This window comes from Ips typographus, linkage group LG1 (assembly GCF_016097725.1).
Source record: "Ips typographus isolate SLU linkage group LG1, UJ_Ityp_2.0, whole genome shotgun sequence".
Classification (NCBI taxonomy): Eukaryota; Metazoa; Arthropoda; class Insecta; order Coleoptera; family Curculionidae; genus Ips; species Ips typographus.
The window spans coordinates 3,353,587-3,366,708 of record NC_138422.1 but is presented as its reverse complement, the minus strand read 5'-3'; the positions used below and the strand labels follow the sequence as shown (position 1 = coordinate 3,366,708).

At 34.3% G+C, this 13,122-nt stretch overlaps 1 protein-coding gene across 3 annotated transcripts in view; it reads right to left on the bottom strand.

The window, feature by feature from the left end:
- Positions 1-13,122, bottom strand: part of LOC145733459 (uncharacterized) — a 278,672-nt gene that overhangs the window by 102,284 nt on the left and 163,266 nt on the right. The gene's annotated exons all lie outside the window — the stretch shown is intronic.

Sequence of the window (13,122 nt, the reverse complement as noted above, 5' to 3'; positions counted from 1 at the left end):
AACCATTGCTTCTTTATTTGTCACATTTTAAATTCCGTCACCCTGTTTTTGTTTGATTTTTCGCATATATTTTATAAATAAACTTTTTAAGGGGTTCTAGACAGAAAATCATTGCGGTACTGAACAATAACGCTTAAATTAAAATTTAACAGGAAAACAAAACCTAGTTTCACCATCTGTATATATTTTCCCCGTGGTACGCCACTGATTTTAATCACTTTTGAAATTTTAACGAGCAAAAACACGATTATAATGAGAAAAGAACACCAAACCGAGGTCGTAATTGTGCACTTTGTCGGGTCCGTCGTCAATCTTGCCGACGTTACCCAACCCTCGTTTGAAATGAAACAACGGGTTCCGAGTATTGCAAAACTCTATGGTGGGTACCGTGACAGTACTCTCGCTCGTTTGTGGTGCATTTTTTTCATTAGGTACTACCGCGTAAATAGTTAAAAACAATGACAATACATTTTTTTCCTTAGGCAGACTAGAAATTACTTACTATTGTTTTTCATGTCAAGTCATTATGCAATTTGCTAAGGATGAGCTTTAGAATCGATCTTTTGTTTTGCCTTCATTGATTGAAATTTTTACCAGACTTTATATGCCTCTCAACAGGCTTTTTTAATTACGGAATTCCAAACAGGTTTATTTCAACAAACATGTGCCCATATTTACAGTCATTGATTGCCGCTAAAAAAGCACAATTACGGCTTTTAAAAAAAAAGTCCGTATACCTGCATTCGATGTACTGCAAAATGAATGAACGGTATAATAGATCATCGTCAGGACGATGAATATTTTAAAATAATTTAAACATACATATACAGGTATATAGGGAAACGAGTTTATTTCAGGCCGAGGGTTTTTGCGAAAGGTTTGAATTACTATTGGCTAGAAAAAACAACATACAATAAATCATTTTGTATTTGCCGTTCGGTGCTGATTTCCATTTAAAAACAAAATGCGGAAAGGAAATTTCTGCCACATATACATATCGAGTGAATTGATTTATTTGTTACTCTGTAACGTGAAAGTAAAGTTTACATTTGTACTGAGTGCCCTATTTGTGTTTTCTATTTTCCTTTTTGTCGCACTAAAATGTGACAGTTGGTTTATTTATAATAAGATACTTTTAAAACAAAATGTGATTGATGGTTTAGGCAGTCCCATGATTTATAACCGTATTACAGCTAGAGGAATTTGATTGAAGTTTAAAATTTTGTTCTATGAGGAATAACAAATAAACAAAAAAATGAAAAAAGGTAACATTACACAATTATGGTAATTCAGAAATTAAATTTACTAGAGTCAAAGTCCAATTTAAGCTTTTTTTTCCAAAAAAATTTTTTAAATTTGACTTTGACTGAAAATAGTGCAAAAATCAATGCTTTTCAAAATAACATCAGAAATGGTTCTGTCTAGAGTTAATTTAAACCAGATTTCATTATTTCAATTTCAGTGAAATATCTCGAGTTCATATTAGAAATATTTAAATTGGGCTACCCTGTAAGATCGTAAATATACTATACAAATTCGTAACCTTAGACTTTACTCCCTGTTGTCGCCGATTATAGACTAACATCGCTATAATTACGTCGATGGATTGTTAGTCAATATTGTAATCAGATACCTATTAATTACCGTTATAGAACTAATGGGGGTGCGCTTGTGAACATTTTAGCTTAATTCAAAGGTTTCCCATGGCTATCCATGCAAGTTTTTTTTTTGCAGGTTAATTGCCTATAGAAAATCTTAACTATTTGCTAATATTTCATCGGGCACGTCACGAAATGCGGTAATTAATGTGCGAACAGCTCCATTAAAAACCTGGTTATTCAATTATTGCAGCTATTATTATGCACTTTTTCTAAAGCTTTCCAATACAGAAACGCACGCTCATTCTACACGTCATTAAATTAAAATAACTTTTTTTGTTGGCAATTGGTATTGTTCGATTGACATTTTGTTTATTATTCATAATCGTTCAGACTGAAAGTTATTTAACTGGATGAATGATAAATGGCCTATCAGTGTACCCGTTTTCCCTGAAGGGAGTATTTTGCAAGAAACATCGCATCTGCGCTAAATAAATTTACTTATCGGTTATGCACACGTTTATGATCCGATAAACAAATATTTTATTTCGTATTTTTTGCGGTTTGTTTGTGTGAAGGTTATTTCGGTAGAAAAAATATTTGATACCAAATTTTTAACAGTTTTACAGTCAAACAAACGTTAATATTTGATTGAAATATGACGGACAGTGATTTAAATTTAATATCGCGTAGGTACCTAAAATTATGGAATTTCAAAAAAAATCACAAAACATAACAAGTATACTATTAACTTTTTAAATATTTACAAAATAGTAGTAGTTATACTTTGAAGTTATTTTAGTTTAGTTTTGAAAGGAATTTTAAAAAACGCGCTATTGCAATTAATAAAAAAAAAACATAATTTTGAAAAAACTACGATAAAAAAATTGTTAAAAAATCTGCAAAAACAATTTGAGTTTAACTTTTTTTTATTATATTTAAAGTTTATATTTTCTTAAATATGCTATGATCATTTGCCACGAATCAATTTTATTCTAATTAAAGTTAGTTAACTACGTAACTTGTAAATAACTGTTAGTGTAATTACCGACTAATCAAGCGTTTATTAATTGCAATCGTTTTCGAAACATGATAAGTTATTAAAGGAATAACATTGCATTTCATAAATTGAAACGCAAACATTTATAATGGTTGCTCATTAAAGCGATAATAACTAACACCGCCCCTTGGCAAAGACAACAGACAGACGTATAGAAATTTAAAAAATACAAAATGATTCCCTATTAAATCGTGGATGTTGAAAGTTATCCAAAAGGATGATGTAAAATGACTGTAAGTCTAAAAATTTGCGGTAATGAAATGATGGTAATGAAACCAAAAGTGACAATGTATAGTGACAGTAGGCAAAACATATTAATAGAGTAGAGAAAGCGGTAGTGTGGGAAGAAGCAAACATCTGGAAAACACAATAGAAAGTATAAACCAGAGCGGTAGAGAAAGAAAAGTAATAACAAAAAATAACTAAGAAAGCAGAAAGAAACTAAAATAAAACTAGTACTTCTTGGTTGACGAAATGAAGCAAAGCATTTTTAGAGAAAAGGAAGACAGAAATAAATAATAGAGAAAAGCAAGGAAGAGTTTAGAAAAATAACTGCTAAATACTGACAAATCTAAAAAGCAAATTCTTCTTAACCCATCGAGTAAAGTAATTTTGGTAATAAAATTTTAGGGATAAATATAACAATCAAGCTACATGCTTTTATAGAATCTAAATCAGTTTAACTTTAAAAGGTAATAGAAAACTACATACATATGAAAAAATCTGATTAGTTGTAACTATGTAACTAAACAGTTTTAAGGGTTTCGAAATTAATAAAACTTGTTTTAAATATCCAAACAGTCTGGATGTGTTTGGCTGTATAATGGTTCTATGAAATATGTAGCTTTAATTCACAGATGATTGATAAGAGAGTCTGTATTTTAAAAGAGTATGACAAAAAATTTCTACAATATTGAAAAATGATATTTAAAAAACTGCTAGTAGAGAGTTTAGAGACAGCCAATAATCCGAAAATATTGTCGATATCGACTTCACCCTTCACCTTTTCTATATGGAAATCGAATCAAACATGATCAAAAAGGCGTGCATACGACCGATAATGCCGACATACACGTATATCTGGACAGAATGGAGCCGATATTTCGGAGGTAGAAATGACGGCGATGGCGAACCGAGTAGATTGAAATATCCCCCAAGAATAAAATATCGGTTTAGGAATGACGGATATTGGAATATCGACTGTCGGGGATTCGGTAACGTTCCCATTAAAACCGGTACATAAAAGTCGGAATCATCGGCTTAGTGGATTGGAAGTCGTTTGTCTTCCATTGTTTCCTTTTTTCCATTTGGAGCGGCTGTTGTGCGGATAATGATGAGTGGTTAATTCGGACTGCATTATACACTACAAATTTTATCGTGCCGAAAAAATAACGTTAGACAGTGAAAAAATAGTGAACAACTTGGCAACCAATTAACGCTAGTTCAGTAACGTGTAAGGTCAATTTTTTGTTTGCCTTTAATAATTTTCTGATAATGTAGCGTCAAGGTCGATTTTTTCTCAAGCAACCATTAAAAACAATTTAACTAAAGCGAACGGTCTTAATTAATTAAACTGTTTCCGAATTGATCTCTACCTGGTCAGGGTTTACCCACGTCAATCTATTAACTAATAATAGGATTCCAGCAACGGTTCTTATTAAGAATAAATTGCCAAATATGACTGTAAACAGTTATAATTTAATTACTTTTTTTACTTACAGTACTGAGTAGATGTTTGAACTAAATGATTTTAAAGAATTTTTGGTAGTAATGACCGGAAATAGAAAACATAAGGAACAAGACTACCGCCTTTTCTTTTTGATTTTATCGCTATTGCTATACAGAGTGTACCATTTTGGATGTCTAATACAAGATACTGTTAGGATAACCAAGAACACGTTCAAAACCCCCCCTGTCTCTTGTGCCATTTTACAAAAATTGGCCAATATCTTACAAGGACTTATATGGCAGTATTTACTCTGACTTTAACGGCATTATCCCTAAGGACTCCTAAATGGCGAATGGATATTACGTTCCGGAAAAGCGACACCAATGATCAAGATGCCAGAGACCGGAAATCCTGGAAAACCAGCTTGGAATGGTTTTATTTGCGCAGGGGATGACCGAACTGGAACCCCGATAGGAACGCATAAAAGTGACAATTGTTTTGATTAAACTGATTTACGAGCTCGCAAAAGGTTCATAAAAAGTCGTCGGCGTATGCAGAACGTCATTGCTTTATCCAGTCAATAGATTTTATAACCCATGCCAGTGTTTTTATTACGTATCCAGGAATGATCGAAATGGGGTTTCGGCCGGACCGCCATCATCAATCTATTGAAATCCTCACACAATACGCTCGAAAACTGGGAAACTAAACGCGAAACGAGCTAAACTATCGCCATTATCGTTGCGACGTCTTAAATTATACATCTCGAGTAATAACAATGGCGGCCGTCGTCAAACCGCAAAAGCGCATTATTTGAAGCGAAAGTGGACTTCAAAGGAGCCGGCAACAATGCAATAATACCGTTTTCGGCTAAAGGGGAAACAGACGTCTCTATCCTGGTTTCGGCAAGTTTCCGAATTGCACTTGCAACTCCAATTCGAGACGTTGTTCGGTCCTCCTGAGCCATTCCGGCTATTGTCAGGAATATTATGCTAATTTCTATTACGGCAGTTGTGCATCCACATATATCTCTAGTAAACGGCAAGGTTGTCGTGACATTTCTAAAGAAAAACCACACAGAATATGTGCAAGAGCACAATAATTAAAAGTACAGTTTATATTTGATTTATATTTTAACGGTCAAAACTTCAATCAATGTAGAAAGTACAACTATGCTCGAGTCATGCAATTATTATGTCATTACATTGTCAAACCCGTAAAAAATATGACGAATGTTGTCAAAAAGACTCGTATTGCACTTCATAAATCTACATAAGTTAAATTCCTACTATTTATAAGCAAATTTAAAGCACATTAAGCCAAGTTTTTTATTAAATTCTATTAATAATTTTCTTCTGAATGCACTGAAATTGATTACTAATTTTGTCCATCAAATTTAAGATCCGATTTTTCGATTGCTAGTCGATTTGTTCTTATGAATGCGGCCATTCAATTATATTTTGGCGCAATTTTCTCATTCTATGCTAGTGTTTTATGTTTGGTTATGTTGTAGGTTTAGGCGCCAGTTTTCAGTAATTAAAAAGAAGAAAAAAATGCACCAAAACACTGGGTTATATTTTTAGCGTCAATTTTCTTCTTATGTAAAATTAGTGTTTTTTATTTGGTTAGTTTGTAGGTTTTGGCGCTATCTTCACAGTAGTTCAAAATAAAAAGGAAATGGCGCCAAAACTCTGAGTAAAACCCATTTTTGGCGTGATTTTTACTTCTGTTAAATAGTGTTTTTTGTTTAGATACATTGTAGGATTTAACGCCGTTTTGTCAGTGACTAGAAAGAAAAAAGAAAAATTGCCAAAAACATAGTGTGACAATTTTTATGTTAAGTTAGTGTTTTATATTTGGTTAAGGTGTGGGTTTTGGTTCTATTTTCTCAGTAATAAAAAAGAAGAAAACATGGCGCCAAAACACCAAACTATTTTTTGGCGCTATTTTCTGATTTTAGGTTAGGTTAGTGTTTTATTTGCTACATGATTTAGAAGATGAAGATGGACCGAAGATATTAAAAGAATAGAGCCAAATTGGATGAATGCAGCACAGGATTGGACTACAGGAGACCTGAGCTGAATGATGATGATGATGAGTGTTATATGTTTGGTAGTAGGTTTTGGCGCCTTTTTGTTCAGTAATTAAAAAGAAGAAGACAAAATGCGCGGAAACACTGGGTCATACTTTTAGTTTAACTTAGGTTATGGGTTTTCCATCCACTTGTTTCAATGATTAAAAAAAAAGAACGAAACTAATTTATTGCTACAATACAAGTCAATTATGAATAACATTTAAAAATTGCATTACAAATTCTTAAAGCAGCTGAAATTTTATTTAGAATATATGATTTATAATCAAAAAGACCATTTTGAAGGAAAAAGTTACTCTGAACCCAGAGGTTAAGGGCAACAATATTTTTTCTTCTAAAAATAGTAAGTAATATTTTATATGAGAATTTGTTCCTATTCTTGATATTTGAAAAGCATTTTCATACACATAAACAGACAATGTTTAAAAAATGTCTTGTTGGTTACAGTAAATCGATATTTTTTCGAATGCAAGCACAACCAAATGACAAAATCAACACAAATTTGTGATAATCGAAACCATCAACCAAAAAATGTAGCTTAATTTGCGACAACTTAAAAGCAAATTTTTATTCATCCTCGTTTTTGTCACATATAATAGTCCTTTGAAGTTAAAATTAAGAATTTTTTACACCAGCATTAAGAGCTAGAATATCAACTATTCTGGTTTATATTTAACGTTTTTGGTACCATTTCTAGTTGGTAGTATTTCTCAAGGTGCTAAAATTGTAACCGGTCGGGTAATTCACCATACTCCAGTCCAACCAAGTTTAGTTAACAGTGCAAAAAAAATGTTAACTGCTTGTCACATAGTGATGAGCGATACCGTGATATTTAAATCACAACGTTAATTGTTACCGTTATATTTTGATATCAGTGATTTAATAGTGTGACGTGATCACGACATTCAGGCATTCACAATATTTTTTTAAATTCGAAGTGCTGGTCTTATATGACAACTTTTGCTTACACATGTTACACGTCGCATAAATTTCATTTGTCGGGTCAAAGAATTTCCATAAATCACTTGTTTTCTTCTGGTTTTGATTCATTTTTTGGATTTTTTAAATAATTAATTACACTGTATTACATACCCATTAAATAATGGGAATAATAAACTGCACAAACAAAAAAAGCAAGAAACAATAAATGACTGATGTAATATTTTGGGAAGTGAAATCAATAACAAATAACAAGTTTCAACCTGTTTGATACTGTGCTTTAATCTCACCCCCCAGAGACTGCTGATTGCGTACACCTACACCATAAAAATTAACCTCGAACGTTCCGTACGTTGTACGTGCTGTTAATAAGGCGCGATGTCGCTTGCGGCTCGTGTTAAGTCTTACGATGATATTCGATAATCGACTTTATAGCAAAAATCGCGTTTTAGTAAGTCGCAACTTTGAGATGGGAACTTGGAAAAATCAGAAAACTGTAATCGTAATCACGTTATTCACGTCACGCTTTTGCGATACTTTTGGTAGCAGTCGTGATCAGTGATTTCTAAATATCAGTGATTAAATCACAGTTCGTTATATTTCGCTCATCACTATTGTCACATAAAAATATCAACGGTATACCGAGAATACCTACATCAAGGAAATTCCCACGATGGTGTAGTTTTTGCGTTAGTATGTCCAATATAAATTATTTTTTTTAAGGTGCAGCAACTTTTCTGCAACCATTATTATTTTTAATTAAAAAAACAATTATAACCACCCCTCTTTTCTAAGAAATCCTCGTCTCCCTCTGCTTGCAGCAGAGAAGGGAGACCAAAACCTTAACTACCCCCCTCTTTCACTTAATTTACAATCCGTCCTGGATTAAAATTATTCATTTCCTACCGAAATGTCTTATGAAATATTTACCGCTCATCAAGACTGGGGGATTTTAATTTACCGTCCGCAAACCAGGTTTAACGTATTTTAAAGGAAATTTTACTCGCCGATAGGTATTCAAACAAAAGCAACCACTTAAATCCTACTAATTGCTGGCTGGTATTTCTTGAAGAACGCGGGTCGAAAGGTCGCGTATCCTCGCTAATTGAGCGCCGGTCGAGCAAGTTCAGATCTGGTTGGCGGACTGGCAAGTAAACTGTCCTTTTACGCTTAACTAGAACGACACAGAAAGGCGCATCCGAGATGCAATCGCGATAATTTTCGTTGTTGTTAAAACGAATCGATCTTGCAAGGTGATAATGGAGTATACAATTTAGATTAGAATCAGTTGTTTATGGTCCCACGCACAGTCAGGATTAAACCCGAAGGAATTGCAATTCCGTATAATTTGTACAAAACAGACACTGACCGATGGTTTTTTTTTGCGGCTTGAATTTGACATATACACACAAAATCCATGTTTGTTTGCGATTCATAATTTATGTAAACAGACGACGGTCCTGAAATGGAGAGATCGCAAATTAAATATTCCCGCCGATAAATTCGCCATGTTTTATGTAAACAAACAATTGCGGCCGGTGCATAACAGCGCCGAATATATTTGTTGAAAAATTTTATTATGCGTTTGGGGCTGGCGCCATAAAACACTCGGAAAAGTATAAATCATAACCTATATAACGCGCGTATTATGAAAATTTAATTTCGCCGCTCGTAAATATTAGTTAAAGTGTGACGCGGCTCGCTTTACGTTTTAATCTTGTGATCTTTAAGATCCCGTTTTTTAATGCTCCCAGACCGCCTGACACCGATTGTTAATCACACGCTTGTATTACTCGCGGTTACGCAATTCAGTTTGCTTTAAGCCGATTTATTGCACTATTAATAGTTACGAAATTGTCTAAGCTAAGCTTTAGGTACAATCACCATCACCATCATCAGAATTCAGGTCAGGATTACTGCAGCCCAATTTAATTCTTGTGGAGTATTGAGATTTTTAATTATACTCATTCTATTTCATTCACATTTTTACTTTACTACTTACTACTACTTAGTACTTTTCTGATGCACATGTGTGTGTTGATATGTCGTGAAACACCCTGTATACAGTGTGTCCAGGATAAGGGAAACTTAGAAACGGTTTGAGATACACATTTGGTTAAATGCGAGAAAAGTTGCGTAATTATAACCTTCATAAAACAACATTTAGAAAACGTTGAAATTTTCTTTGGTTTTTAAGATATTTTGAAAAAAGTGAATTTTTGGATTTTATATTTTATAAATGGTTCCGCAAAGGGAAAACGTTGAAATGGAAACTGATAATGTCACTTAAAAGAGCTTTAAAAGTTGCTGTGGAGAAGTGTCATTAGTTTTGATCTAGGTCCAATATTCACATCACTTTTAGCAAAATATCTCAAAAACCAAAAAAAAAAAGTTGATGTTTTCTAAATGTAATTTTATTAAGGCCATGATTACGCAATTTTTCTCCCATTTAACCAAATCTGTATCTCTAACCTTTTTCAAGATCCCCATAGTGGCCCTCCTAATCCTGGACACTGTATTTACTTATCTACTGTCTTGGAATGACGGTATCATATTAGAGAATTTAGGATTGAATGGCTGGTTGCATATTTGTGAGTGACAGTAGATGACAGGTAAGCAAGTGGCAAACATAGACGCAAAAATGTGCAAACCTAAATGATAAAGTTGAACAGTGCTTGACGTAACACTGACGTCACATTTTGACGTAACAAGGTTTTCTCTAACTTTACGTGTTTTTATCGTTGAGGGCGCTGTAAGTCATATCATATGAAATATCTTGAGAAAGGATAATTATTATTTAATAAAGGGTCATTAGAAAGGTAAGGTTTTGCTCTATTTGTGAGTCTACACAGTTCATTTTAGTTAAATAACTGACTGCTAGAAGAGGCATTGTTATAATGCAAGCTTTTCCGTTTTTACCAAAAATGTTAAATTAAATTGCAGAAAATAAGCCAGTTAGGCCCATAGACTGTTCTTTTTTTGGATAACAGATTATTTATCTACAGGGTGTTCCACGATAAATGCGTCATATTTTCAAGTCAGTAAGACAATGACAGAAACCAGCTGTTTGCAAATTTCTGATTTAGTTAAAAATTAATCACGTGATGGTTAACATTGGCCTGTCAGTGAGTTGGATGGGCAATCTATTGTAGGGTTAAGCCAACCTTTGACCATAAAGTCATAAACTTGAGCTGCTTCAGTTGAAGATGCTCTTCAGCTGAAGGTGCTGGTTTTGCAGATTCAGAAAAACGTTCAACCTTCAACGGTTCTTTGGCATTTCACAATGCTTCCAGCTTCTTGAAGTTTTGGGATTCGGAAAATCTCCAAGTCTGTTATTGAAAATTGTAAATCTCTTTCTTCTGTTTAAAATCAACTTAAAGAATTAGGCTTTTCTATGTTTGCCCTTCCCCCTTCTACAGGTTTTGTATCAATTTGGAAATATCTTCACCTAGTTTATACGCTTCTTTAAGATCTGGACTTTTGAAATTGATTTCAAAGGTTAATTTGTTAAACTTTCTATAGTATCTTCAGCTGGTACCAATTATATAGGTTAATGCAAATATTATGTTCAATGATGATCCTTCAACTGAGTTTTTAATTGTATAACAGATTCAAATAGTGTTGATCTAAACGTCAAAGAAATGCACAAATATTATTTACAATTTGAGATTTATAATGCAAGCTGTCAATGAATTCCATTTATTATTTTACGTAAATTAGATCTTTGAAAATCTTGTTTAAATTTTTAAACAAGATTTTCAAATTCTCTTCTATCATTGCCTTATCCGTTGCGGACGTTGGCTATTCTTATCTTGTTTACTGCGCTTCTAAACAGGTCAAAAGATGACAATCCAAACCACTGGCGTAGGTTGTGCAGCCAAGAATGTCATCTCCTCCCTGGTCCTCTCTTATTGCTATCCACCTTGCCCTCGACAACCAACTGTAGAAAGTGGTATTTTTCATGTCTTAGAATGTGGCCAAAATACTCCAGCTTCCGTTTTTTTACTGTAAAGACCACTTCCTCTCTGCATGACCTCTCTGCAGGATATTTTCAAAATATGCCGATATGTCCACATTTCGAAGGATTCCAGTCTTTTTAAAGTGGCCTCAGTTGTGGTCCAAGCCTCTAGACCATACAACAAAACAGAAAATATGTAGCACCTGACTAGCCTTAATTGTAGTTGTAGAGAAATATCTTTGCTGGTAAATAGTTTCTTCTTGTTATTTAACGCAGCCCAGCCCCCCCGACGTAATGCCTTTTCTGGTCCCATTTTGCGTTAACTGTGGTTCCAGATATGTGTACGTTTCCACCTGATCGTTTATCGTTAGACGCACTGGAGGATGCTGACTTTTGTACTGTTTTTAAATGTCTTTGCTTATACATAATATTAATGAATAGATTCAGTATACTTTGAACACTCTAATGAATTTACATTGACCACTGCAGCAATCTACAAATAAACCATACTAAATCACGTAATCAAACTGAACTTAACCAGCTAATCCAGCTTAGAGCAGACAGATTTTGCTGACAAATTTCTGGACGCAATCAGCGTACAAGCGATCATTTAGCATTGATTTTTACTGTTATAAAGAACTTGTTTGGATCGTCGGACAAATAAAGTGAGCGGTTTGTAATGTAATGGTTCAATTAGCCGTATGTGTTCGGCAGCCTTTGTGTATTAACCGATGGCAGGTCTTGATTGATGAGGAGCAGAGAGCGCGCCGCAAAAAATGCCACTGCAGCACTCCCGGCATTTAAATCAATTATTATTTATTTTTATTTATTTAATCGGAAACCCGGTCTTTTGTTGCTCATCCAGTTGAACGGCCTCCGCGCCTTCCCGAATCGATTTCTTTTGAAATTTGTAATAACAACAATATCCAGGTCGGAAGTGTTTTGTTTTTTGGTGCACTGATGTTCGGGGAAATTCACTCGGATGCTGTCTGAGCTAGATTAAAAATAGCGACAGTTTTAATTTATCAAAGAGGGTTTTGTATCGATTTTCGCTCGATCATAATTCACATCCCATAACTTAACCCTCCATATCCCTGCTCGATACGTCTCAATTTTTCAACTCGGGATACCATACACGTTTTCTCCCCGGATTTCGCTTGTTTCATTAAGACGTATTTCGCTGAACGAGTCCATATTTCTTTAATTGTCGGAACGCGGCCCCAATAGCGAAAACTAATAAATCAAAGCAGGGCGATAATTAAGAAAATGGCAGATCGAGGGGCTGCGCCCTATAATTTGGGTATCGCGTGACCCCGAAGGCCATTTAAACTAATGTAGCTTTTTCCTCGTGACGATTCTTCGACGTAAAAACCGTGAAGTTCATTATCTTCACTGCAATATAAAAAAAACCGTTTAAGGTACGAGATGAGATATGAGATCATAATTCGTAAACAACAAATCCCATTCACAAATAAAAAGCTCCTTAGCATTGAATGTCAGAAAGGGGCAAGAGGGGGGCCGAAAACACAAAGCCTCATTTCGGGACAATGTCTGCCCCGTTCCTAAGTCCATTCAGGGACCCCATTAAACGTCGAATTATTTTATTTTTATTGGTTGGCTTTTGTTGAACAAGCAGTTTTTCATTTTGGGGCAGTTACGGCGTTGTCAGTTTTTTTTTTGCCTTGAAAAAGATGAGCCTCGTAAGTTCTTAAGCTCGTCAGGGCGTAAAGTAATTTATACACCCCAGAAACGCGGGCTACCGAAAAATATTATCTGAACTATAAATTATATTCGTTCAGATTATCG